The sequence below is a fragment of the Varroa jacobsoni genome, unplaced genomic scaffold (genome assembly GCF_002532875.2).
Source record: "Varroa jacobsoni isolate VJ856 unplaced genomic scaffold, vjacob_1.0 scaffold_393, whole genome shotgun sequence".
NCBI lineage: Eukaryota > Metazoa > Arthropoda > Arachnida > Mesostigmata > Varroidae > Varroa > Varroa jacobsoni.
In genome coordinates this window covers 186,833-213,006 of record NW_019213295.1, presented here as the reverse complement: position 1 = coordinate 213,006, position 26,174 = coordinate 186,833, and the positions used below count along the sequence as shown (strand labels likewise).

The 26,174-nt window shown below is 41.9% G+C and overlaps 1 long non-coding RNA gene across 5 annotated transcripts in view; it reads left to right on the top strand.

The window, feature by feature from the left end:
• The window catches only part of LOC111260043 (uncharacterized), a 90,636-nt gene extending 65,033 nt beyond the window's left edge, over positions 1-25,603 (top strand). For 4 of the 5 annotated variants that reach the window (XR_002680009.2, XR_002680007.2, XR_015310841.1 and 1 more), the window contains 4 exons: positions 17,100-17,184; positions 17,325-17,637; positions 23,275-23,537; positions 24,676-25,603. This is a non-coding gene — a long non-coding RNA (uncharacterized LOC111260043). Of the gene's footprint in view, positions 1-17,099; positions 17,185-17,324; positions 17,638-23,258; positions 23,538-24,675 lie in introns of all 5 variants that reach the window. The other variant, XR_015310840.1, reaches the window with a different exon arrangement.
• The last annotated feature ends 571 nt before the right edge of the window (positions 25,604-26,174 follow it).

Here is a 26,174-nt window from a genome sequence, read left to right as displayed (position 1 = left end):
GCCGCCAGAGATGCTTGAACCAGCACTAACTGGAGCGGGAAGGAGATAGAGATGAACGAGGGATCGTTTTTTTTCAAGGAATGAACCCATGATGCTCGTTATCGATCTCCACAGCAAGCCATTGCTCCTAACTCTGCAGGCATACTTACCACGAAAATTATACTTTTTCTCATCGCCGAAGCGTTTTATGGCCACGCGCCTCATCTCGCACGAGTACGTGTGTATAAGTTTTTCGGGGCCAGCCAAGAGACGCTTACCGCTATCTACGTCAAATGGGAAGCAAAGCCGAGTGCAACGCTTTCGTTAGCCACGAGCGATGGAGATGTGCGAGAACCCCGATGCGGCCGACTTTCTTCGGTCAACAATAGCAACAGCAGCAGCTGAAGCGCTTGGTATTCATCTGCCTGCCGCGCCATGTGTTCCTTGTCGAGAATGCGATAGATCTTGACGATGGGGCTTGTTGACGAAGCTCACTGCGACGGCGTTGGCGATGATGACGACGACGACGGTGAGCAGAATGGAGTTATCTTGACTAACGTTTTTCTCTTGGACTTCAGCCGATAGCGAAGCGCGTAAATGCGCACCAGACCCTCTTGGCCTCCTCACAACGACCACATGCGGTTGCCACGTCGGTAGCAACAGCGACCGCTACTGCCGGTGCTAATGCTCGGAAATGGAACTCGTGTGTCTGCGACTAAAGATGCTACCATCGCTTGGCCCGGTAGGAGCCAACAAGGCCGTACAAGTAAGAGCCCAACTCTGCTTCGTGAACAATAACAATGAAGAAGATAGTGCCTGTACCCACATCAGCAGTACATCAGGCGTTGTCAGCCTTCCGACGGCGACGGAGACTGGATGCGCTAAGCGGAACCAACGGGGCAGGGACCGCTTGGCGAAAGCCTGCGAATGGCCTGCCTGCCGATCTGTTTACCCGCAAGCAAAAGCACTTCTACCTTCTTGGCCTTGCCGAGAAAACGGCCCGTTCATGACTATCATCGCTTTGTTCGCGAACATCGGTGCAAACAACTACTTCTCCCGATATAATAACAACAACAACGATGAGTACCTCGTTCTATTTCTACAAGGCGGCTATTTCGCATAGTATTAGCCAAAATATCCAAACTATCCATTTCGTGCACTTTAGGGAAGTCAGGTGGTGCTGGGCAATGGTGGACTGGCGATTGATTGTGGAGGTTGGCGTAAAGACAATGCAGGCGGCGAAGTCCAGATGACCAAGTAGGCCAAGGGATTGTTCGAGCTACCGGCCAGTCTGTTGCTGTCAACAGTGACGTTGTGAGCCATTTGGTAGGGCCAACATTTCACCGTCTTGGAACAACTTCATTAGGCACTTTTTAGGGTGTAGGTCGCTGCTGCTACAACTGCTGCTATAGCTGCCGCTGTCGGGACGCTCAGAGATGTGTGCCGGCCTCCCAGAAGTCGATGAGTGACCGGTGCTTGTTGGCTGCGGAGTGTTTTCTCCCTTAACTTAATTCCTAGCCAGTCGTGGAAGGTGGGGGCAAGATATATAACGTCTGCCGCTCGGTTTCTCCAAGGAGCTAGCTTTATCCAAGAAATCCTCAAATGGCACAGCCGGCAAAACGATAGACTAACTAAGTGTGTAAAAGTTAACTGAGAAAGAGCTACCTGCATCAAACGAGTTTGTAGTTTCTTAATATGCTTTCACAACTCTATAGATGAGCTAAGCATATGTGTTTGAACTATTAATTAGTTATATTTAGGCGCATTGATGTCTCTGTTTATTTCTGATCCTGTTAAGGCTGAAACTTCTTTCTGTGTACTATTGAAATAGTTTACTTTATTCTCCTTTAACTAGTTAGTAACACTTTAAGTTCTTCTATAATTAATTAGCGAAAAGTTAAATGAGTGACAGATGAGCACGCGTATCACAAAGCACAAACAATTTAGGCCTAACAAGGTGACTTCTTCTATGTGCTTGTTTGCTAATGATGATTTCGCGTAGGGAATTTATGTAGTAGTTCTGAGAATTACCATTAGTTTCAAGATCTGAACAATTATACAAGAAGAACTGTAAGCATGATCAAGTGGGAAACTATCCTAGAGAATACTGAAATATCAAAGCGGAACCGGTCTATTGGCGCATGCAGTTATTGGGCATGGACCAACGTTCTAGTATTTTCCTCAGTCTTTCATCGACTGTACTAGTTAGACATCGTGGTGTATAAAAGCTGCTTTGAAAACCCACTTATTTCTGATCCGCATCCTATTTAGATAAAACTGAATGTGGGGCTAGGTGTCCCGAATTTTATCTTAACCCTATATTATATGCTAAAATATAGTGTGTGTCTTTTTTGACATTCTGTGCTGTCCAAAAGGGATCGACATTGAATTATCAAAAATAAAAATTTGAAAAATATTTAGCCGATTATCCTATCGATGCAGAAGGGGTAATGCAAATAATGATAATCTATAATGACAGCGAACACAGCTAAATTGAGATCAAAAAAATATGAAGATTCTATAGATGCTCAGCGAAAAGTCGTTAATTATTCTCATCAACTGTCTTAAGTGTTTAGATAAATCATTTGAGCTTACAATGACGGATCTTTGGAGAGATTGGCTTCAACGACAAAAACCGTTTTGTAAAAGTTTTGAAATTTCCCTATCAATTGGCCCATAACGTACGATAATCCATATATGTTCGATCGCATTGTTTTAATTGCGCATTATTTCTTTGTTACCGTATAAAATTAAGCGAATTTCGGGTAACATGCGTACGGTAGCGTAATATGTATGACTATACGCGAAAACCAATTAATTCTATACTTCTCGATAGTGTAACTTACTTTTCTACTAAATACGTGTTTCACACCTTATAGAAATATGTTCAATTGACTGTAACAAAACTTCCGTAAACAACGCTCACTTTGATGTTAACTTATTCCTTCGATTTGATGTAATGTGGTCTGTGCTGCCATTCCCTGGTTAAAATCTATGCCCATCCACATCAAATATCTCCGTAGCAGGAACTCATAGAGCTGCAGCTTTTGATCTGTATACACAATAGTTGAATATATTAGACTAAACAAAGGATCGAAATGATTATTTATTAAAATCTGAAGGGTAGAGACATCTGCGGAAAAAAGTTAACATCGGCACTCTAATGGGGATCGCCGTCCTCCTTATTATCAACATGCCTCTGTTTTAAGATGGTCTCAATGGAACACATGGACTTTCAACTATCGGCTTTCTAATTCTCTCACGCTGGCGAGTCACTTCGTCGTTTTAACAACGGTGTGCCTTGACTAAAAGATAGCGCGATCCGTTGTGATCAATAACGAAAATAAATTCTCTGAGGCATTTCACTAACTACCGCTATCGAAATCACTCACGGAAACCCGGGAATCGGGACAGCAGCCCAGCGAACGTAAAAGGCATACAGTAGTGCTTAGCTTACAAGTTGAAAAACTAAGGACAAAAGTCTGGCAACAACTCGCTGCTATAGGGCTATTCAGCACATGGCCTATTCCAGGAACGAACATCGATAGGCGGCTGGCTTTTACTCTTCCTGTCTCTATTTAACAGTCCACCAAGTCCACCCCTTCCTAGTTCAGCTGGTTCCAGTTACCCCTGAGCTGGCGGCGGCAGTCTGCTCTGCATTGCGACGAGAAAAGGGTTTTCCCAGGGACAGATCTCTTGATCTCTTTCTCTCTGGACCGATTCAGTCGGGCATACGTCTATTTTCTCGTTTCTGCTTAGGGGTAAGATACCATCAAATGACGAGAAGCAGAACTCTGTTTATATCATGGACACAGACAGAGTTAGGTCACGGAGTTTAAATCAAAAGGGCCTTACATAAATGCGTGTAGGTGTAGCTTGCTACGAGGGTACATCAAACAGCTTGACCTACCATTGCGTTAGATCTAGAGTCATACCGCTATAACGGTAACATTGGAGGTGCGAGTACTGACTACCTGCGCGTTATTGAGTCCGTGAGGTAGGGCTATGCGCCAATGCACACGGGGCGGTGAGAAGCGGCGCGAGATGCGAAAGTGCAGAAGCTTCTATTCTGGCGGCCAAACCCCTCGACAAAAGAAGGGGGTGCAGCATCCAATTGACGTCGGTCAGGATTATGGGATCATCTAAATCCTGTTCAAAGTACTCGTATTGTCCACATAGCCAAGCTTGTTCACTTGTCGAAAATATAGACGTTTCAATTCTAAGAACAGCAGACTGAAAAACTCGTAGCCATTTTACTCATGTGTTCTGGTAAAATATTAGCAGTAAATAACTTTAGGTGTAAGCTAGTATGATTTCTAACTCATTGTTACTAGCAATGGCTGATCGCCTTTATACAGTATATTTTGTAATATATTGGAATCAAAAGGGATACCATATATATATATGTATACGGTTTCGCACAATTTTGTCTTGTTTGACAAGATTTGTCAGCTTTTATCTGTTATTAACATTACATTTATGATGTAATGAGTATTTCTACCAGCAATAAATAGATTCATTGACTTTTGTTGAACTCTTTTTGGCCATAAATGTGCCCACGTAGTGAGACACCTATTTTCCAGAAAGTTGGAGTTGAAAATTCAATAGATGCTCATATTTAGATTCGGACCAGTTTCATAGGCTCCAGCTTTACAAAACAGAGGTTAGGTTACAAAGTCCCAACGGCAGCGAATAGCCCTTAGAGATATCTATGTATACTTGCCGTTTTTATGAGACAGGCAAATATTTCCAAAGATCGATTAAGTGTTCACGGACACGTGACAATTCTAAACTCGTATCGTTCAAGCACATCCCTTGAACGTGACTGGGCTTTGTGCACGTTCACACTACAAATAAGCATGTCTACCTGCTTTTCGCATCAAGCACGTGCTCTGTACGCCAAGCCCCAACAAGTGTTAATCAAACTGAAAATAACTAAGTATAAAAGTCTGAAAACATATCTGGTATTTTAAACTAAGGGGGTACCATCGGTAGTATCGATTAATTAGCCGTCCCCGTCCCGTCCCCCCCAAGAAGAAAAATACTTTCTTAAAAAAATTAACGGAGAGCTTTAGGTAAATTGCGGACCACTGCACCTTCGAATTATTGAATTGAAACAAAAAAAAGAACAAGCCATAGTGTAAATGACGAATCTATCGGACTAGACGGATCAATCGAAATTTCTACATTCTATATTGAGATGTTTAACCAAATGCTCAAGCGCTTTATCAATCGTAGCATCTAAATTATCCTGTAGGATAAGTTGACGACGACTGTAATACGGAAGTTTAACTTTGTTTATATTTTGCTAGGTTTGCATTTATAGACAAAACGTAAACAGTTAACAATTATCCGATTTTTTCATAAATATTATATTTTAATTCAAACTTTACTAAAGATGGCCTCACCTGCGCTCTACAAACAATCGTATTTGATCTATTTTACTTAAGAAAGACTTAGGGAATGGATAGTGTGTGTTATTTCTAGATACCTATGGGCGTGAATGAAGAAAGTGTCGGGATTTTTAGATGCTTTGACAGTGACACCCTAGGCTTTCATTTTAAATGAAGCAGCTAATTATAATCGAAATGGTTGAGTTACTTTAGCACAAAAAAAGCGAAACCTATTATGTTTTATTAAGTGCAGTTACTCCTCCAAGGGTCCGTTCGTACTAAACGGCCGATAGCGTCAATACGACTATATGGAAAAAGCTAGGACCTAATCCGAATACAACCAAAGCGCAGTAACAATCTACGGAATATGCTGGACGGGAAGTGACTGCAGTTCTCTTGGGAGCAGTTAGACAAGGGCAGGTAGCAGTCTTGCCGGAACTTCTGGTAGATTTTGTGCCCCGCCCGCATTGACTATAGAACAAAAGCAGACGATCAGAAATATTTGAACACTGCCATCACCGTTACCAAAGCCTTGACTTCACATTGGTCCTAAAATAATAGCAGAAGCTAATAGAACAAGGCAAGCCACAGGAAACTAACTAGAACATCAGGCCAGCGGCGGTCTGGCATAACCCTGAGCAGTTATTTCCCCTTCGAAGTTTCCCGACTTCGTATCTCTCGCTGTGTCGTGCGCGGAGATGTTGGGAGGTTATATTTATGGCAGTAGTAAGCCACCTAGGCCAAAAAGCAACTCAGATAAAGGACAATCAAGTCCGAAAATAGAACAGCACCCACCATGGCAAAACAAGCACAATGGCACAAATGTCTCCCTTAGGGTTACACAAGGGGAAAAGCAGTAGGGATAGCTTGCAAGGACTCTACTCAAAAAATTGGTAAATGGAGAATAATATCATAACATTACATGGCACCCAAGCCGGGCTGACAGTTTTAATTTTTTGCCTCTCTTTGACCTTGCCGATGGCAATGTGCCAGGCTATTGTAGCGTAGGCAAGTCGTAATTTTGTCTAAAACCAGTTCGAACAGAACACCGCCAAACCACCTCACTGCGCCTTTAATCATCCAGCGATCCTTGTTGCATCCTGTAACACTTTTTGCGCCGGTATATTGATCCATGCAATTTTTTGCTTCTTCCCTTATTTAACTTAGCTCCAAGGTAGGCGAAACTACCTAAACATATCGTGTATTGCACCCTATTGATTTAGACAAAGCATGTGTGATACTTCCCACAGTGTCCTACTTTTTTTTTTTATCTGCAACTTCGAGTAGATGAAGGCGGGTGGAAGGCTTTAGTTATGGTCTCCTAACGTGCCTGTGTTTTCCTCGTTGAACGTCGTGTGCTCCAACGTAATTAAAACCACCAATCACGCTTTTTCCACGTCTGTCCATCTGAAGGCAATTTAAATCGTCTACGAGCTCTTAGAGTTCGAACTTTTTAAACGTACTCGCACTGTCAAGGTATATTAGGTAGCGTATTAAGCTAAGCGTCAACTTGCAACATCCAACACGATCGGCTGGGAAAGTCTAAGACTGCTGTTGAGGTAGCGATAATAACAAACATGGCGTAAGAGATGTTCTAAATATGTAGCTACAAATGTAGAAGTCATTTATCCGAACACTGATGCGCTTACTTTGGATGGCATCGAACGACGCAAGAAGTTCCAAAAATAAGTGCATCACTGAAGCAAATACGTCTAGCATAAATTATTATATTTACTAATGGTTATTTTAGGATCTCCGCTAACTTTGTCTTTCTACTCTTAGATTGAAACTATGCAAACAGCCTCTAACATCTGACCGGTAAATTTTTCTTTTATACTTATACATGGAATTAAACAAAGCTTGGGTCTATATTATGTATGGCTACGTATTTGGTGGAAAAGAGCACGCGGTTGGCTAAAGAGTCTTTGGTTTTTGAAAACGCGTAACTTAATATCTTCTAATAGGTAGCCAGTTACATATGTGTCCTAATTTTTTCAAAAGTATTAAACCTCGCGGTTAAATAATCGCAGGCGAGGCTGGAACAAGCTCTCTCTGTCTTAAGTTTATCTGGACTCCTCTCAATAGCTTGTTTTCGATAACTGTTTCCGAATCTTTGTTGAAGTTTACAAGTTTTTAAAATATTCAACAAGCCTAATCCTACTGCTTTAAGTTTTATTATGCCTTAGGAGTGTATGTAGTGAGAGTGTATTATGGCTATAATCAAGAATTTGCCACAAAGAAGAATAATTATCAAGAAGTAACATAAAATGGTAACGCTTATTTTTAAAGCAACTGTATTCAGTCGTATGTTGACGTAACAAGCAAAACCGTAACTTTGCGATTCCTTGGAGTCGCCAGGCCTTAAGTACAATATTATCAGGTTACGAAATAGTAACGTGGCCGCACTGTTAAGTTTCAAGCGAACATAACGTTTTTAGGCTTTAACTCTATCGAAATCATGAAACCTGTTATGTACATGGGTACTTCACTAAAAACTTTCATTACAAAATCAGGCATCAGATTGATTCTGTAACGGAATTTTCGTCTTTTCATTATCATTGCGGTTATATGGATTGGCAGGTTTCTGGGTTGAAAACCTTAAATCTTTGGCTTCAGTCTCATGACACGTAAGCCCCATTGAAATCTGGCTTATAGATTTCAATAGTATTCAAAAGCTATTAAGACGACTCTTTTTATATTACATTCACTATTTTTTATATATTTTTATGTTTAAATACTTTGCAAGATTCTTATAACTCCGTTTACCGCGTTCAAAGTTAACCTATATTTCATGTAGTTTTTTCTTAACACGTATCTATATAACATTCTTTTTAGTATATACTACTCCTGTCGCGTCTCAGTTCGTACGTATTAGCGTACTCTCAGACTGCTTCGCCAACATGAAAATATGGAGTTGAAATCTTATTCAGGTCAACAAAAGCCCTTCTGGCAATTTTTTTTAGCCTAAATGTACGAGAACGTCGTTAAGAATGGAGCCTCTCTATTTCTCTTTAGCTTATTTGGCCTTTCCTCTCTCTTTTTTGTGTGTGTGTGCGACTCTATCGCAATAACTGTGCGAACGGGATATGCTTTTATGCTGAGGAATCAAATTATCTGTCTATGTATGTACAGGATATATGAAAGGTGGAGTTCATTAGGCAGCAGCAGCGGCAGCAACACAAGGGATCTTCGGAGACGTCTGCAAGGTGAAATCTTGGAATCGTTTCTCCAGCATTGGTATAAACACACAGGCCCATAGACAAACGGACACCCGGAATACGGCAGACACACGTATAGACGCACTCGTACACATCCAAACTGACACACACGTACGCCGCATGCTTCTATCTGCTCACTCAGGACCAAATATCACCGTGCGTCCTCAAACTAGCGGCGACAACGGACGCTTGCAGGCTTTCGTTGGTTCGCTTACGCGGAGGGACGCGCAGAAATCTTTTCGGTATGCCGAGTTTGAAGCTAAAGCTGCTGCTGCTGCTGCACTACCGCCGCCGCCGCCGTCCAGAGGACGGCAGTCTTCGAAAAAGAAAGCGCCTTCTCTTAGTGCCCCAGTGCCATTACCCCACCCGCACTACCGACCAAGGCCCATCTACCTTCACTAACCAACCCCCTACAGTTCCGTCTCGGTTGGATCTTTCTTCGCTTTTCTCGCCAGTACTTCTGCGTTCTACCGGCAGATCAGCATCGATGTCGTCCTCTTGCTCTGAGATTCGGGCAGCCGTGAGGGCACCTGACTGGTGGCCTGGCCATGTACCCCCATATCATGTTCGCGAGAATGGCCCGCGGCTATGCTGTTTCTACATCCACCATGGCTCGGCAGGCAGGCAGTCTCCTAGCTAGCGACGGAGCGACTGAGTTAGGAGCGGTCAGGAAGCAGCTCCAAACGAACGGAGCAGTGCGGGCTTCGCCAGTCGCCCATCTTCCATGTTCCAGGTACGGGTCGGTCCGAAAAGTGAGACGACAAGAGCACGAGAGAAATGGGTTCCAGGTTCGTCCTTTAAGTCGTTCCATTTCGATGGTTCCTCTTCCATCCACCGCGATTGCTGTTGGTGCTGCTTCTGCTGCGGCCGCTCTTGTAGGTATCGTCATCGGAGCAGGCCGGCCGATAGAGAAACGGGGGATAGAGAATATGAGGCTACTCATGAATCGGGTGGAAAATGGGGGGGGGGGGGGGATTGGCAAGGAGAGGGCATGGGAAAGCATTGAAGAGATATTTTCTATCCGGCGGCTGCAGACGGCCGCCTGCTCCCATCGATGGCCCGCAATGCCATTAGAATTACCCGAAACGACGCCCAACTCATAAGCTAGCCTCCATCCGGCGGTACGGCATCATCCAGACCCTTTTTAAACCAGTCTCTAGTATAGGGGAAAGCACAAGCAACCAGCACGGACGAATCGGCTAGCCAGTAGGACACCAGCGAGCGAATCCAAGTAACAAGAAAGCGAAAAATTTAGCAAGGGATGAATCGAAGGTAACTCGGACAGAAACAGAGCAGATCTTAGTAGGAAGGAAAGGAAACACTGGTTCGTAGGATAACTCTGTCAAGGGCCAAAAATGAGCCAAGAGCAAATCTCAGTGAAAGCCGCTTACTATTGGCTTTTTTTGACCTTCTTTAAAACAGCAATTATTACAAGAACAAATACCAAGCTAAAAAGTCAGAACTAAGAAGATGCTGAAGAGCTAACATTACTAATCAGCGCCAGTGTTGCGATTCATAGTTCGCTTCATAGTCACAAAGCCTTGAAAGGTGAAGGAAATAATTTTATTACAAAAAAAAAAGCAGGAAATCATAATAACGTGCTTGGCTAAAGGGTTTAGCTAAAAGACGAAACGATCTAGGTCTTCGATTCCTATATTGTGAAGAAGAGCATGTATGTCGTTGATTCAAATGTATCACTGGGTAGTTCTTATTATTTGAAAGTAGTCCCCTTATACCTCGATTACAGGATTATTTTTAGCAGTCAAAACACGATGGATATCTGAAGGTACTACTGTACTATTTAATTTAAGAGATTATAGAACACACATTTAATTTACTTCCAATAACACTATTTTACCCTAAAAAAAGAACTGTCCATTATAACAAAATGCAAGGAACCTTCTTACGAAAAATAACATTACATATCTTGATTGTACGGGAAGCAACTAACTACAATTATTAATAGATCTGTAAAGGGAACAATTTGTTTGTTGCAGCTCAATGTCTTTGTCTCAGAATAAAGTTGGCGCGTGAGCGAGAGAGCAACTGCAAACGAACGCCTCCATAAGTTCGGGCAATGAGACCTATCGTAACTAGAAACAAAGGCAGAAAGAGACATAGCGCGCATCAAATGTTTATAGGCCATTGAGACCTCTCTCCGTCTCTTATTATGCCTTTCGTGGCCACGACCATCGTGACCCGCTGTTGTGCGAACTTGTTCGAAGTGGACAGCTGAAACAGTATTGGGCCAGTGGATCAGTCAGGAACTTGTCTGTCTATAACGTAGAGATAGTTTTTTGCGATAGGGGCAACGAAAGGGCTTTAGTCGTGATGGCACGATCGATATCCTTCTCCCTCTCTTTATCCCATTTCACCCTATGCCTGAGGGCAAAAAGAGAGTAAGGGAGAGCATACATATATGAGTTTGGCTTTTGATTTCTCTGTTCTTCTGCTATCATTCTTGTCATAGCGGAAAGACAGGATGAGCCTTTCGGTTGTTCGTAAAAAAACCATGCATCTTGGTCACGTCGGGGTCGACTTGAGCTAGTTCAAAGTTAGTCACTAGCCGAAATGGCTGCAATTCGACTGTTACAAGGGCTATATGAACGAATTTCCTATCATTGGGTGCTACTAGTATTCACATAATATTTCATTATCTGTAAAGTGACATATTTTAACTTATTCTGTAATTAGAGCAATACAAGTTAGCACGAAGTTCGATAAAGAACAGTAACAGCGTAAACTTTTAAAGTCTTAGGTCAAAAAAGTTAACGAAATTAGCCCGTATGTTGACCATCAGTTAATCTACCAATACAGCTATGAAGGATAAAGGATCTTTTATTAGTTTACATTTATCCAGGGTAATTATATCATATATATATATATATAGTTTGCAGAATGTCTAAGCATCTGAACATTAACCTCTTTTCTTCACTTTGCAATCTCACGCCGTTCCGTAAGATTCTCGTCACAAATTTGAAGAACTATAATACTAGCTAATTTAATGAACATTTTTCTTTAACACTGAAATTCTTAGCTAGTTTTTCGTAGCCATCTGTATTGCGAAACCATATCTCATTGGTGCTTACAGATACTACCTTATATTATCTTTCTAACAAAGATATCTTCCCTGCTTTCCCTCCTTTGCCTTCGTGCCTCAAATACGAAGTTATCCCACTGGCGCTGAGATCAATAAATTAGAAAAGTGTTGCATCTCCTCGAGACACAAGCTCATTTCGCCAGTCTGCTGGGCGGTTCAGTCTGTTAACTAAGTGCAGAATTATGCGTTTTCATGGCCTGCTATGGATGAGACACATTTCATCCATGCCGCTTAGGCTACAGAGACGCTAAGCAGGCTTACCGTACTTATCACACTCATACGTAAGTGTACCATATATTGATCTGTCTAGGACGGCTGTAAGTCAACATCGTCGACGGAGGCGATATCACTGCCGCTGTGGTCACTTCTGCGATGGAAAGCATATTATCGGCGGTAGGCAGCAGGTAGGCACGAACACCGTTCTTCAAGCACGTCGTTGTCGTCTTTATTGTGGCTGTTCCTCGGGGCCAGCTAAACCAGTAGCAACTCTTTGAGTGTAGCAGCAGCAGTAACTGTGTCCATTGCTGGACGTAGTAATTTATGCTGTTGATGTAATTGCTTCTCTCGTGCGACGACGATGTCTGCGCGCAACTGCCGTCTGCAGATCCATTTCTGTCCTCTCCTAGGAGTAACTAAACGCGGCTGTGGTAGAGCGTCAACAAGCTAGCAGATGCAGTGCCCTGCCGACGCGCCAGCGATCGCAGACGAAGGAGAGATTAAAGGCTGAAACCCCACCCACTCCGGGTTTCTTCCATCACAGAAACATAATCGCCGAGTTACTTCTTCCTTTTTCCACTACGCACTACCATCTACTTGGCCTTCTTGCTCCCAGTCGCCAGTTCGCTAATGGCTTTATGGCCCCGGTGGAAGAGAGTCAACCAAGTAAACACAACATAAAACTTTCACGAATTTTGTGATTTACGCACATCCTGCTGGTGATGATGATGCTATCGTTACCACGGACGTGTACCAAGGAAATCCTCGAGCGGCCGTATGGTTGTAAGAATAATATGACTGGCCGGGCAGTCATCAGTGAGCCTAAAGCTGGCCATAGCAGCTAGGATACACGTCTAGCTAATTTTACTTATTTGGGCATGACGTATCTGTACTGCCATACGCTGAGGCCGGAGCGCGGTATTGGCATCGCTGAAAAGGAGGGTAATAGTGATATCATAGTAGCGAGCTGTCTAATGGTAACTTGCGTCAGCAGATGAAGACTCAATATGCGGTAATTTTTTATTCGTTTTTTGACGATATCTATGTTGTAAAATAAGCGTGAATATTAGCGATGAACAATCTATCAATGATTTGATAAATAAATAATACATACAGAAGGTTATTGACTGACCTGCTTTGGCAGGATCTTTGAAAAGGACTACGTATTTGCCGTCATCTGAATGATAAAAAAAATAGCTATGATTTTTTTATACTGCACATTTGCAGGCATCTTTGCAGATCGGGGGAAAAACAGCAGCAAAGTGGTTGAGGAGATTGATTGGATATTTGGATTCATTATCCTACAGATATTATCATTTTGCCTCTATCTCATCACCATTGTAATGTAGCCGTTGAACAAGGTAACAATGCATTTCAGTTAAGATATACGTTAACTGAATTAGAATAATCTGCGTCTCCCATTTCTCATGATGGTTAGGCAGATCATTCAAGTGTCTAATCTAAATCTAAGATGTCCGGAAAAAGGCCGACACTATCTATATATATACTTATATTTATTTTTGAATTTAGTGCACCAATTTACTTAGGAGAATTTCGGTGAAAATACCCAATTTTATTTCGAACCGGATGGACCACCTGTAAACTGTCATCGTAATAGTTAAAGTTCATCATTCGCAATTGAGTAAAAGTATGGCACAACACCAAATGAAGGGTTGCTGAAACTTAATCCAGCGTTATCAGCAGTGCATTGAGCATAATTTCGAATATCTGAAATAAGAGGAAACGTTATATAAATCTAAAGCTTTAAACATTCAAGTTGTGGGGCACCGAATATATAGGGAAAGTAGGGTGCGTTCAAGTTTTTATGCTTTGTTTCTTTTTCTCGATTTTCAAAGTAAAAAGCAACCATTTTAAATATATGAATATGTTCTAGAAATTTTGTTAGTAACGGGCGTTTGTGCATTAAGCATGATAAGCACTCATGGCGATAATATATATATCGATATGGGGTCTAAAATACTCTGCAATAATTTTTAAAATACGCCTTCCTTAATATGCAAAAAAAATTCATAGTAACCCTGTGTCGGTAAGTAAAAATTCGTTGCAGTTGCACTCAAATATGCAACCAGTTCTAACGGAACTCAATTTTGGCCTGATAGCAGGCCAAAGGAGCCCAAAAAGGAAGGGCCCAAAATGGCCAAAAAAATCTAAAATGTGAAAAATGTCTGAAAAACAAATCTTTGAGGCTTGTATGAACGATTCGGCTAACAGTTGCCATCCCCCCGAAAACCCCCAGGTATTCCAAATATAGCTTTTTGAACCATTCTTATTAATTTCTGAGAATATAACACCTACTGAGGATATTCCGGTTTGTTCTTTCTCGGATTTTTCAAAAATCGCGTGAAAACTGACGATATCGTAGGTCGTCGATTTCAGGTTTTTTTATTTTAGCTACAGCTCATCTAATGCGAAGGATTACCCAACTTCTCATTATTATCCATTATTTTTCGTACGACGAGTTCTATTCCTTCTTATTCTAAAAGAAAATCCTTTTAATGCCAAAAATGGCGGGTTAACGTATACTTGTTAGATCGGACAGCCTGTTAAAGTTTGCCCTAACTTGGGTGCCGTGCCTTGCACATGTATATTACACACATCTGACCCAAATGTTTTGCTGCAACACATTTCCGCAATAATTATAATACATGGGCACTGTTAGTAACATGTCGACGAATGTTCTAGCGACTATTTACGACTAATGTAATCGTTATATTAATATCTAGCCTGATAACACGAAAGATGTGTACATGTGTGAGTATGTGCATAATTACGTATAGGACACTTTCACGGATAGTATTAAAGGCCCTAAAGCCAAGTACTCACAGGATTTTAAATTTGGTGAGCATATAACGTAAATTATTCAGTCAGCGCAAGCCAGACATTTTCCATATTATCGTATCGTTTTACTAAGGAAAAAAAAACACTCTTTTATGTAAATCTTTACGTAAGCCCAATCACTCGTCAGTTCGCGTATCGTTGTAACTTGTGGCTACTATACCTAAAAAATATAAAAGCGGCTAAGCAAGTGCCATTTAGGTTTATAATTTCAACCTAGAAGTGTAATATTCAAAGGAGTAAAGTTTTCCTAGCTTTATTTTGTTAAGAACTTACAACCATAAGCTAATATAGGTACGAAGATATCTTAAATACAACTACAATTTCCGAGTGTTTCAGGATAAGCAAATTTCTTGTCCTCAAAGCATCCTACTATTTTTTTTACTTGGCAAAGATTCAGAAAAGTAATGATAAAAAATAGTTGATAAATTGTAATTATAAAGCTGCTGTATTCTACTCTCTTTCTATGCAAATTACCTCTTTGTATTTTAAGTTGACCTAGTATGTTATTATACAAGTATGATTCTCATCACTTGGGTAAAAAAATGAAATTATCTTTATACTGATACAAAAGACAGACAACAGATTACCAAGATCTATTAAGTTACGCGTATTCAATTATGCTGATTTAATAAATGGCGCTAGGCTTTATTGCTGGTGGTCCTCGGTGAAGCGTGGCCACTAAGCAGTAATATGCCGTGATGTAGAATTGGTTATCGATAGCCTCCGGCGGGAAGTAGGCGGAAATCGTCTCGCATGACTTTCTTTTTGTTCGAATGAAATAAAACCTATACAGCATACTACCGTCGCCGTAGCAAAGGTCTGGGTCCTTTTTTGTTAAGAGACTTCAACCTATATGCTGCCAGACTAGCAGCCAACAACACTATTTCTATAGTTCCAATGCTTCGGAGAGAGATAGTGCGATAAGAATTGAGGACCACGGGAACCTTGACTTGACAGCCCTACCCTAATGCTGCTTCTTGATCGAAGTAGTGTAAGCCAAACCACAAGGTTCGGTTCCGACGGCAAGCTGAACGGAAGGTTTTCCCGTCTGTATGTGCAGCGAACATGGTCCTATTGGCATCGATTCTGATGCCTACCGGCCTGCCGCCTCGGTTGTCCGCCCGCTTTCTAACGCAACAACGGACGCGAACTGCTTCCTTCGAAGAAAGAACTGGGATCCGTTTTTCGCTGTTCGATAGTTCCTTGTGGCTCGCTCTCTTACAGCCACTGCAGCTCATGCCTCTTTCTCGAGACCACACGTAACTTACAGGAGAGACAGGAGGCTTAAAACGCCGGTGGGGCCGGCACAAGCGAACCGCGACGGACGGCGAGCCGTAATTAGGATCCGCCTTCTTGTCTCCTCCTGACTAAACAACGAGGACGATGGTCAGGACGGCGGCGAAGGCTGAGCGACAAGCCTTAGCACTGGCACGCCACCACCACCGCTGCCGTCGTCAGCGAGAAAACGTAGAAGCATCAACAGCAGCAGCCGAGAGGAAAGGCGACTGAAGGAGCTGTCACAGGCGGAGCGGAACCGAGACCAGACAGTCTTCTGTCTACCCATCTCATGCGAAGTGGCTATCACCTCCTCTCAGTGGCGGCTCGCTTACTGACACCAGCCCTTGCGCCCCTATCGCCATCGCTAGTGCTGCTTAGGTGCCCCCGAGATAGCTCACCATTCTTACGCGCGTCGTGTCGTTTAAATGCAGCAGGACGAAGAAGGCGAGAAGGAAAAAATATAGGGACGGTGGAAACGAGTTTCGAGGTTTGGACAGGAAGCTTTTACACGAAAGATAATTAGCAAAGTGGATTGAGAAAAGCATAGATAATAGGTAACAACTGTTGGCTTCGTTTAGAAATCTTTGTAAATGAGTTCAACGTAGCAGGTGCTAGGGAACAAAAAAAACACCTAGCGAGAACAGTGGAAAGATTCGACGAATTATTGAACACTGCTTATGCATAGTTGAAAATAAAATTCGCTCAGAATGGTTTTAACAATCGGTGCTTCAGATGCCATTGTGGATCATGGACTATAAGCCGGGCCGCAGTTTAGTGTCCTAGGTAAAAACAGCATAGAGACTGGTTTTATTTTCTTACCACCTAACCACACTTAACGAACAAAACTTTTATTATTGAACTTTTCTTCTGTTTCACACGATTTGAACATGTTTTGCTTATTCTTCTTACCTTCTTCTTTAGCTCGGTACTCATGTACCAGGTGCTCAACCAGCCAAGTAGACAGGATACTGAGATTACTAAAATTCAGGCTTCAATATCTCTAAACGCTTTGCCGTTAGCTGAAAAAGCCGTTACATATACATGCGTTTCTTCCAGGCAATTCGACTCGAGGCGCTATTCATTCACTCGTCTTATGTATCCTGCCTCTCGAAAGATGCTTCTTGCACCTTTCGCGTTATCGGTAAGCGTCGCTGTTGTCGCCTTTTCATCACGACAATTTACTTGCTGTCCTCATATTTTTTGCGTCTCTCTTTACTCCTGAAATCTATCTGACAAACATGAACTAGCCGACTGCTAAAAGCCTTTTTCCGCTCTGCTTAGTGTTACCGAGAAGAACGACAGATAACGGCGACAACGATGGCGACGAGGGAGCAGGAGGATCCTTGTGATGCAAATCAACCAGCCCTTGCTGCTACTCTCTGAGGGAAAACGGAACGACGGACCTGAGGAAGTGCGGGCCAAGAAATGGCGGAGGGCGCTATGAGAGACGGAATGGGGGTAGCCGAAAGGGCTCGCTGCATGAAGAACATCGTGAACGAGCGTGCGCACCAAAGGAAATGTAAGAGGTGAATCCACGAAAATGCAAGACCGAATAGGAGGAAAGGCCAAGTACGCGACACAGCGGTGGGCACAAGTAAGAAAAAAACGACGACGCCAACAAGATCCGATCCTCCAGATACCTCAGAGAGTCGGGTAGGGATAAAGGAGGGGTCTGTATGTGTGTCCTACAGAACAGCGAGACAGCGGCGTCACATATGGGGCGGGGAGGGGTAAAGGGACGCCATTCTCATGGAGATTCTCATTGGCGTCATTGGCAACACATAGCCTGGAGCGAGCGCCCGCAAAGGCGCTGCCAGCAGCTAAAGCAGAATGGCGCTGGTCAAAGCCGTAATGGTAATGGTGAAAGAAGGAGGTGCGAGAAGTCTCGGAAGCACCTTGAGTTCGCTCTTTGGACTTGGGGGAGACGGCACCTAGGGGTAGGTGGGTCGGGCGCATTGGTGCACCCATTCGAAATCCTATTCCCATTGCATGTGCATAGAGCAGCTCACGATGTTCTATTGGGACTTACAGGAGGCACTGATAAAGAGAGAGAGAAAGTTCGCCGGAAACGCTTTGTTGCTTGTGTGAGGCCAATCCACTATGCTTTCCATGGTTGGAATGAGAAAGGTATATTCGCTTCGATTGAACAACGAAGCTGTAAGCCATGACCATCCTCCATGTATACTAATAGCACACGTTGTAGCGAACGCAATGAGGCGACGGCTTGGGATTGCAATAGGCAACTAATTGAACTTGAGCTATAGTATGTCTTCATAGTTGTCGATGGCATGGAAGCTGCCTACTTTTTTGCGTTCTTTTTGCTTTATCCATTCACTTTGGTGCGCTACGTGGTACTATGTATGCAAGCCTTGTTAGGCGATGCTAATATGACTTCACTTCTAATGGATGTGCTTGTCACGGAAGAAAATAGCATTACTCGACGAAGACGGGCTTATAAGAGGGTCGCATTTTGCTGAAACAATAATAAAAATAAGTACATCGTGCTTTACGTTCGGTACTTAAGCTGTTTGGCATTGTTTTAGAGAGCTATGGAAATAATAGTAGTAATAATAATAACAGTGATGATAATAATAATAATAATGAGGACTAAAACCGTTCTCCTAGCACAGAATTAAGTATGCCTATGGCCGGATTCGAACCGAGTCGACCATGTGTCCTCGTTGAGGGAACGAGACCGAGAAAATGAAAGACTGCGATTACTGAAGAAACTGTCAAATGGTAAACAAGGTGAATACGTTAGGTTTTTTACCTTCGCGGTTTTCCGTTAGAGGCGTATGAACGTGCTCAGTACAGGATCGCATGACTTTATCTCAGTATCACTTATGTTGAAACGACACCTTGTCAGGTTACGCTGCCTGTGAGGAGCTCGAATTCCCGTAGTAGCATTTAGTTTCTGAGAAATACATAGTGTACTGTCGCTTCACGAAGGAGTTACATGCGTTAAACGTTCATTTTAAGTGTATAATCGAAGACAACTAAAATAACCTGGTTGCGACATTTATGTCGTTGCCTATCTCAAGTAAAACATAAATATAGTATCACATAACTTTATATAACGGCGCTTTTCGGCTTGTGAAGATGTGCATACCGCGTTCTGGTAGAGAGCAGAAGCTCACTTAATCAATTAGTCTACATTTTCACATTGCCTGTAAAAAGAAAACGACCTACAAATGCTACTGCATTTGATGTGTTCATATATTTTGCGACAATTGTTTTCAACATGTAGTTCGTTACTATTGAGTTTGCACACTTTTTTTCCACAACTATCCATCCCCTTTCCTTCGCGGTTCGCTCATTTAATCCTATGTCATTCTCATTCGCTACGTACGCTCCCCATTTTTGAAATTAAAGATAATTGTACATATTTATCTTTATTCTCTACGTACAGATATACATGCAGCACGCGCACTGTTTATGTAGATTCGGCTGGATCTACGATGGTATGAGGTACGTTAGACGTATACGTGCATGACGCATGCGTCGCATAAAATGAATGTTGCTAGAGTCGTGGTTTAGTTATAGGACAACGACGGTATCTGAAGTGTTATACGCTATTATCGCTATAGCTGTAGGGGCAACAATATAACGGCTATAATGATATGCATCACCACTGCCGTTGATAATGCCGTACAATTACTATCACCAAGTTGTCTCCGATATGTATCTCTCGATCATTTCCGTATTACAGAAATCGTCACAACCTGCTCTTTGAATCTATTAATACTATTATATAAGTCTCTCATAGAACGCACTATTAAATATATAATAATAGCTTTTTTTTATTGTGGTCTGTGCACACACTGTGAACATTGAGATTTTAATGTAAATCCACAATCAGCTAAATTTGATGAGAAAGTCTCATCGTTTGACTCATTAGTTCGATCGCTCTCTTGGAACTGACCGCCCAACGATTCGAGTGAAACCGGCTTTTTCAATAATCATTAACAAATTCTCAAAGTTTCCATACACCTGTAACAATAAGCTATATATATACACGGAGCTAAGGCAAGCATGACTGTAGTGTTGGATCTATACATCCATATTCAAAACTATTTGCGGACCCATCAACGAACGAACAAGTTACGTCAATTCCTAGCTTAGACTTCCAACTTAGATATACCTATAAATTAGTGATTCGACGTACGGTCATATGAGTACTCCTTCTTGTACGATCGCAGACAGTCCTTTGTAAGCCAAGCTATAGGTTTTCAAAACCTGCAAAGAGCTAAACTTCGCCGTGGTATGGTTACAAGTCCCACACGAATGAATTCCCGTAGCCTTAACGCTTCTGTCGGGCTAATATTATGACGTACTTTCTGGAGACTAATGATATATATAAAGTCAAATTAATGTCTTTGGATAACGAATGGGGCAGCATCTGATATATAAGCATCGTCTTAACTGACTTTGTCAGCCGTAGTAGCGCTTAATCAATGAACGTAATATCTTTCACGTAACAAAACGTATCAAGTCGCAGTCAAACACTTCCGAGTCGGCAAAGACATTACAATAGCGCAGTTATCGCAACACAGATGAGGGTTGATCGTCCAGCTGAACTATACATGTATAGGAACTTCAATTATGAATGAATGACGAAATTCCGTACACAATGCAAGCGCTATTAGCCATTGAGGGTCATCGAGTGACACCACAGAATCGTGTGGCCCAGCCAGATCCAGTCTTCATATTGCAGTCACCCATGAATGGGTTCAATCGAATTTTTTCATGGCACACTGTAGCTCCATTCACGTGAAGTCTTCACGCGTGTGTCTGGAAGGCTATTGTTATAAAATCTGGCTATCTTCACTGAGCGGTCGAATTTTTCTCCATCACTTCTCCGTGTGTGTTCGTGTTGACGGTTTTCTCTGTGTGCGCATCCAGGGGATCGGCGCCACGAAAGCTTATCCGCACCGCTAGATGCAGTGGTCGCATGCATTGAGCAAGGACCAATTTTGAGCCAATTTTGGATAGAAAGTAGGGAGTACCATGAGTTACTGTGTGCATACGACCATCGTTGAAAGACAGTATCGTGAAGCAATGCCCCTTCAGGGGGCCCTCTTTCATAAACGTGCGGAGAAGCAACCAAGCAATCTAACCTGTATATAAACGAGCTTGTTCCAATGTGCCATGAACATCGCTGAAAATAGCAGATTTCCCCACCATTGGAGACTTAACTCGAAACATTTTGCCACCGAATGCTGCCCGAGCTTCGTGCACTTTGAGCTTCATGCGATTACCTAGCGTTGCCCTCTAGGCGTGCCTGCTCTGACGGAGAACGCAATTTTGAAAATACTTTTACCTACTGTGATTCTTGTAAATATGTACCACTTTGTATATGCGGATAGTGCACCAGTTTACTACGGCATTTTACATTTGTGGTAGCATGACGTAGATAAAAGAACTTGGCGAAAATTTCCAAAACAGCCGTTACGTATTTTGATCCTTATCATTCACAATCTGCCAGTGACGACATTATCTATTCGGATCTTATTCGATCGTTGAGATCGGTATCGTTCATCCCACCTGTGATTTCGTCAGGCATCCCCCCCATAGCGTTCGAACATCTACATATGTGCAACAGACTACCAGAAGGAATATATTTGATGTGAAGAAGGAGCGCCAAATAAAACTGTCGTACTATTCGAGTATGACTAACCCTGTTTAACTTAGTAACTTCTTTGTGTAACTACATCAGAGACAAAGCATAGACATATTATATACACAGTTTAATGCACCTTGTAATGTGTCACTCTTAGAAACAAAATGCCGTTGCACAACACATGTTTTTCGCCCGTCCTCGAGCATGCATTACGACTATCCTTAAAGAAAATTATTAGAGGGAATATAATGTTTATACACGAATTGTTCCGAATCATTCAGTTATGTCTTCTCAATGGATCTTCTCGAAGACAAGCGTTCCGACGTATTTAAGTGAGTCCCAGAGCTAATTTGTGTAAAGAAATGTGGATCTGGTATGGGCCTACGTTATTGGTTGGGGACCTGTAAAGATCTGCTAGCTGATGTTTTCAGTTAACCACTATGACTGCCGACGCCTCTATTGACGATGCACACTCGTGTACGTACAAAATTAAATAAAATAGGTATTCAAATTGTCCGCTCCCAAATCTCCACTTTGGGTCCCACTTACTTTAGTTAAGCTGCCTTCGTTTCAAGAAGTTGATGAAGCTAATCATCAACTGTACGCTTCATTAAATTTAATTCGTTCGCATTTCTTGGCAAATTCAAATTAATTAGGTGCGAGTGGCTATTGTAATGAATCTATTATATTGCTGCAATGATTTGGAGCATTATTTGGCCTGCAAAAATAAAAAAAGACTGCTTTCCTCGGCAGAGAGGACGCGCTACCTTTGAGCTTGGGAGAGCACACTAAAACGACTAGACGATAATTGAACACCTTTAAGAGTACGATTATAAATACGACTTTCGAACTGGAGATGTTTCATCTACAAAATTATTTGAAATAAGTATGATTTCTTGAAAGCAGGGAGAAAGCCATATATCGGCAGCAGAGGCCGATACTCCCATTTATTCGATGTACTAACGTAAGTCCATAAGACAGTAAAGAGATGTTATTGATTTATGTAAATGTATGTAAAGGTAATCTTCTACTACATTTATGGTAGTTGGACATGAACTGTGACCAATGTCAGCAAAAATCTTCTTGTGTGGCTGTATGAGTAAAGGCAGACCTTAGCACGATATCAGCGATAAGCATTTTAAAAAGATGACAGAAGGAGATGATTAATTTGCCATAATATATTACTACATAGCTTATATTTACAAATTAACGCAGGGAATTATAAAAATGAGTTACATTCAAACCAGATATTGCACACATATTTTATTTTTTTCAATTTTAGAAGTAATTTCAGAAATAAAATTCAAAAAAGTCTTAATGAATGCCCGGCCAAGTAAAGGCGAACGCGCGAATGCGTTCGGAGTACCACACTCGTTTGTTTGCCCACTCTTCTGCAGGCAAATTTTATGTAATTTAAAGGTGCGCATTTTGGTTTGAAAGTGCTTTAAACGAGTAACTTAACTCGTGGTTAACATGAAATACCACAAAACGTGCATATTGTAAGCTAAATCAAAGCATTCCAATTTTGCGGAAGGCTTTTGTGAATCAGGCGTCACATAAATGAAAGGTATACACAGTTACAAAAAAGTCTTAAGGACTATCCTCTTTCAGGGTGACCTTTTACAGTGAGCACAGATGAACAGGACAGGACAGCTCGCACTGGAAGATCGCTGAATGAGCTCTCACATGTTTGAGGCAGAATGAGAAACCTCACATGAGTCACGTGTGTCCACTTTAACAGGCCAATTGAAGATGAGAAGGCTCACAACACAAACTGTGCCAAAGGACATGAATTTCAAGCAGAAGCAGACCCATCGACAATTCTCTCAGAGAAACCGATGCGTCATTAGAAACGACCACACGTGCGTGCACAGGTATGACATGGAGTCAAGACTACAATAGTTGGGGTATCGCTGCAAAGGCGAGCCCAGACCGAATATCCGAATCAAAAATTACACGTTTCCTCGTACTTTTCGACTATCAGAGCGTCGTGCTTTATGGTTTCATGCTGAGTGACTCTATTGACTTGGATGTACTTACAAGAACTTTCGCGAAGATTGGGTAATGCTATCTATTAAAACATGCCTAAATTGTGGAACAATAAGTCATGGATTCCTCGACATGATATTGTGCCAAATGTACGTCGCAATTTGTATTGTATCCTTGCAAAAAAGCTAGTGCCAATGTTACCCTGAACTCCAGAGTGAACCTCAACATCCAAACGTAAATACTCTCTCCCAAAGCTTAAGAAACACTCGAAAGGAGGTTAATAAGGGGAATTAAAAAAAAAAAAAGTGACAGAAAAACCTCTATAGTTAATTTCGAAAACTGTAACGACCATAAAAGCGATTATGCGTGTGAATTTAAGCAGACTGAGGCTATTTGGGAAAGGTATCGGACGACTGAAGTAGTTGCAGTTAGCTCAGGATAAAATCTTGGACTTTGATCCAGAAGTGCTATCCACATCAAAAGTGTACTTTATGTTGCGGTTTGGTCGTTGCCTTTAAACACACAGCTACAACTACATAAAACTAAATTTACTGTGAAACACCTTTTTTAAGCGTGCGTCAGCGAATACTACATTTTTTTTTCTGAGTACCAGTTCCTCTGTTATATGTCCTTTGGAATCATTATGCCTAAAACTGGACCAGTTGGACGTTCAAGTGCGAAAACTGTGTTGACAGTTTACGTGGTAAAATACGCCCGAGTAAAACAGGAGAAGATACAAAGTCATTTAACGCAACGACCTAATGTACAATTAGCGTTTATGTATATAAACTACAGATAACAATAGATATACAATATAAGGATAATATTAACTCTTTCACTTTCTTATAGTTATCGTTAGCTTAACCACCTTTAACATGTATACGTCAGACGTACATTTTACCCTGGACAATTTAGTAGAAACTGGTTTGACAGCATATGGCCTGTATAAGTTGATAAAGCAAATCCTATATATGATAGACTAAAGCTTTCAACACATTTTCTCTTTTTTTTTTTTCTGTATAGCAACTTGGCTTAACAACATCTAAAATTTGACTACATTCATTTGCGTCGCTCAACTCGAAACACAAGCCAACCCCCATAACTACTACCACAAATGCCCTTGCCTACCTGATTGCCCCTGACATGGACTTCTTGACTGCGGGAACATGTGAACAGCCTCGCTTCGTGGAAGGTAGATGCAGGCAAAATTTGCTTTTCGCCCTTAGAGAATGCTGCCCCAGGCGCAGCAGCCGGCACCCGGTAATTTTCGGTGATTTCGTCCTCTTTGCGGTAGCTTCCTGCGTTTGCCCACAAAATCGGAGCTTCGTCGTTGCCTTAGAGTTCCATTTGCGTGACGTCAATTTCCATAATCCCGCCATTTCCACTTGTCGAAAGGACGAGGAAATAAGGTCCCTCACTGAGAGAGGACGAACCGCGGTGCTTGGGATGCAGTCTGAACGACAAGGATCGTGGAGCCACTCGAGCTTCAGGCGCGTTTAGGTTTGGTTGTTCCTTCTAGTTCCGCCCGGTTCGGAGGGGAAGGGGGGTCTGGCAACGATAGCAAATGAGGCCACTGCAAATTGCCTGGTTTCCCGACAAGCAATCTCTTCATGATATCGTCGGTATCTATAGTTAGTGTAGATTCTTGCAGACGACTCAAGGAAACAGTGTCACATGAACAAACATACCCTAACGGTTGTCATAGTATTGGCGAAGTTATGCTTTCCAAAGAATATTGAGTGGCACAACACAACTCCTAGGTCTCGCGTCATGGTATTGCGGCCCTTCATGAACTTGTGGATTCACGGATTGTATTGAGGGTGGGAAGAGTGGATGCAGACTGGCTAGATTTAAGTTCGTTTCTGGAATATGTCTCGACCAAAGTAATTTTAAAGCAATCAGTAGTACTGGAAGAATCAAATAATAAATTCTTAACTAAATAAGGAGCGAAATCGGCTAAATCTGGGCTTTATTTATGGCAAATTATACATATAACAAATGTAGATGTGTTACATATGTACATTATATTTAGAAAGCAAGAAGCAGTTTCCCTGATACCAAGTTCACATTTAAAAAGTACAAGCAATGTAAGTTCAAGCAATGTAAGTTACCATGGATTAAGTTTCCGAATCTTCTAGATAAGGCTATATTGAAACGCTATATTTTCGAGTAACTTGGCAAATCATCTGTTTAGGTCAACTGTACCCAAAATATTTATTTTATACCAAAAAAGTTAGGTCCCATGCCTGTAGGAATACTGGACTGCATGTGGCTGTTGAAGTAAATATCTTTGTAGTCCTTTGTCCTGCCAAATGATAGGCTTTTGACACTCCCTTAACTTCACGGTAACGATATAGGTGGATATTTTATAAGTGAACGGGTAGAACTCAAATGATAACCATGAACTAAGAATTACGCAATATAAGTGATCACTACTTGGTGCTTTTCGAGTTGTGATTTAGGCGCCATATGGTCATAATGGATTATGTTGCCAAAAACGCAATGAGTATAAAGTCCTGCCG